Below are 3,075 nucleotides of genomic sequence, written 5' to 3'. Positions count from 1 at the left end.
AAAAGCTACACGCGTCATAAACTGTAGGGAGTAACCGTTACAGGAACTGACTAGGCAAAATTCAACTGTTGGATAATTTTCCGAAGATTAAAGTTATCTCCTCATTTTTTGTCCTCACACATTGAAAATGAGGAGATAAGGGGCAATTGTTAGGCCTAGAAATCCGCAGACTCCCCTGATCAGTATCTCACCTTAACCTGACCATCAGGCTGTCAGGGTGTCAGGGTATCAGGTCACATGAGGATAGGCGCCAGGCCATGGAGAGGATAACGGTCAAAATATCAGGACGATATCAGACCAGGAAGACATATTACAAGAGGAATATATGCGCAGCAATGAATCGGAAGATGTCGCAGTAAATGCAGTAATTAAGGGAGTAATAATGGCAATTATTGCGGGTAATTAAAGAGAATAATCCACATTAATGCCGCCATTACACAGCCGTTCAACAGGAGCTTATATAAGGGATATTTGGAAATCATTCGAAGACACAACACAAGACAAGGCAATATACAACATTCTCATTTCGTTCATAAATAATTATGTCCAATTGTGCTCAATACATAATACAATAGTGAAATCCTCTCCTGACTTGGTGCCTGTGGTTTTTTCCCATTTAAGGGTTTTCCACGTACAAATTCTTTGTCTTATTGTTGTTAGTTTTTATTACGTTTACCATTTATATTTTCCCCCTGACCACCTGACTATTAGGGCATTCAGAGCTAGTTAACCCTACCTAAATTTACCCTGACCTGATTTCGCCTTGCGCAAAATCCACACAAAACACTTTCTACCAAAAGTTCTACCCTCCGGAAAAGAATAACACACTAAGAGCCCAAATCACGGGATTTAAACAAAGGGACGAAGAATCTTTGTATGAAGCTTGGGAGCGATTCAAAGCAACTTTTCGCTCATGTCCTCATCATGGACTTAGCGAGTGGTTCTTGGTACAACAGTTTTAGAATGGTATTTATGAAGACTCCCGAAACATTCTCAACATGGGATCAAATGGTATGTTCAGCGAAGTTGATGATAATCAAACATGGAACAAGATTGAGGAAATGGCGGTCCATAACTCACAGTATAGTAGACCTCGGAAGGCTACTAGAGGAGGAAAGCATGAAATGGACTCTATTACTCAATTGGGTGCTCAACTTAGTGCTCATACTGACACCATTAATTTGAAGTTTGAGAAGGCTATGGCTAAACTTGAAGAAGCCTCCAAAGCACCTAAGCAACATGTTAACGCCATGGTGGCATCTTCATCAATTCCAAGTGGAATATGTGAGAATTGTGAAACTTTGGGACATGACCAAAGTGAATGTAGGGGAACAAGTGAGCAAGTGAATGCTTTTCAAGCATACAAGAGTGGTACCCCTTATTCCAACTATTACAATGAAAACACCAAATTCCATCCAAATCTCTCATACAAAAGCCAAAATGTTCAAAACCCTCAACCAATATACACCCCACCTCCAATGAGAAACCAAAATCAAAGACCCTTTTACAACCAAAACCAAGGTTACCAAAATCAAACTCCATACACTCAATCAAATTACCAAGGTTTTGATGTTTAAAAAGCTATCCTCCAAATGCAAAAGAACCAACAAGAGTTTTTCACTCAAATACAAAAGGATAGCCAAGCAAAAGACATCACCATTAACAATATACTAGCTCACACAAAGATGTTGGAGACCTAAATGACTCAATTAGCATCTTCAAATTCACAAAGACAAAAGGGGCAATTACCACCTCAAGGTAATCCCCTAAGACAAGAATCAGTGAGTGCCATCCATTTAAGGAGTGGTACAAGGTATAAAGGGCCGAAGAGGCCCGTTGAGGAAGATGTTGTGAATGCTAGTGACAAGGAAAGAGTTGTTGAAAACTCTAAAGAAGAAGAACCCGCCATTCAAGAAGTTTCAAAGAAGAATGAAGAAAAGGCCAAAGAGAATGAGCCTATTGTGATTAGACTTCCATTCCTGAGTCGTCAAGATAAGCCTAAGTTTGATGACCAACTTGGAAAATTCATGGAGATTGTGAAGAATTTAGAAGTCTCGATTCCATTCACGGAACTGATCAATCATGTTCCGGCCTATGCATAGTATATGAAAGGTATCCTTACGAAGAAGAAATCCATCCGGAAGCTTGAGACTATTGCTTTCACTAAAGTGATTAGTGCCATCCTACAAGGAAGATCACCTCCAAAACTAAAGGATCCGGGAAGTTTCTCCATTCCATTCACTATTGGCGACACAACGATCAACAAAGCTTTATGTGACCTTGGGGCAAGTGTGAGTGTTATGCCGTATTCGGTGTGCAAGAGGCTAGGAATAGGAGAACTCAAGTGCACCAACATCACGCTTCAAATCGCAGATAGATCAACAAAGACACCTTTAGGGGTATGGGAAGATGTGCCGGTATGAATTGGCAAGTTCTTTATCCCGGTGGATTTTGTTATTGTTGACATGGAAGAAGACTCCAACATTCCTATTATTTTAGGAGGAGTTTTCTTACACACCGCAGGAGTGGTGATTGATGTAAAACATGGAGAGCTCACCCTTGAAGTGGGAGATGAAACCATCACTTTCAATCTTAACAAGACAATAAGAGCTCCACGATTACATGAGACATGTTTTATGGTTGATCACTATAGCTGGCAAGATGATAGGAAGAAGTTGGCATTTCAATGGAAGAAGAAAGTGGATGATGCTCCATCAAAAGAGCAAGGAAATTTCAACAAAGAGAGCTTAAAAAGCTCACCCATGACAAGTGAAGAAGAAGGCCTCATTGGCCAAGAAAAGAAAGAAGAAGAGTTATCTTCATCAACTCAAGACATTTTTAGTGATCAAGTGGACGAAGTATGCGGTCTTTGGGATGATGAGTTTGAAGGGATATTCAATCCCTATATTGGTAATGATATGGCCCAAGACCATCATGGAGAACAACAAGTGCAAAGGTCTATTGAAGATCTTTATCATGACAATGAACAAGCTTTTGACTACTTCTTCAAGGTGTCGAGTAACATCAACAACACCTTGAACACGCCCTCTTGACATCTCATTATTGGATGAGAGT

General features: G+C 40.1%; 1 non-coding gene across 1 annotated transcript; it reads right to left on the bottom strand.

Moving 5' to 3' along the window:
* Window positions 1-824: 824 nt before the first annotated feature.
* LOC141624536 (small nucleolar RNA R71) lies at window positions 825-931 on the bottom strand. Its single transcript, XR_012534343.1, has one exon. It is a non-coding gene; the product is annotated as a small nucleolar RNA R71 (small nucleolar RNA).
* Window positions 932-3,075: the final 2,144 nt, after the last annotated feature.

Source organism: Silene latifolia, chromosome X (assembly GCF_048544455.1).
Source record: "Silene latifolia isolate original U9 population chromosome X, ASM4854445v1, whole genome shotgun sequence".
Taxonomy (NCBI): Eukaryota; Viridiplantae; Streptophyta; class Magnoliopsida; order Caryophyllales; family Caryophyllaceae; genus Silene; species Silene latifolia.
Note: the sequence above shows the minus strand (reverse complement) of the source record. Positions and strands in the feature narration are given on the sequence as shown.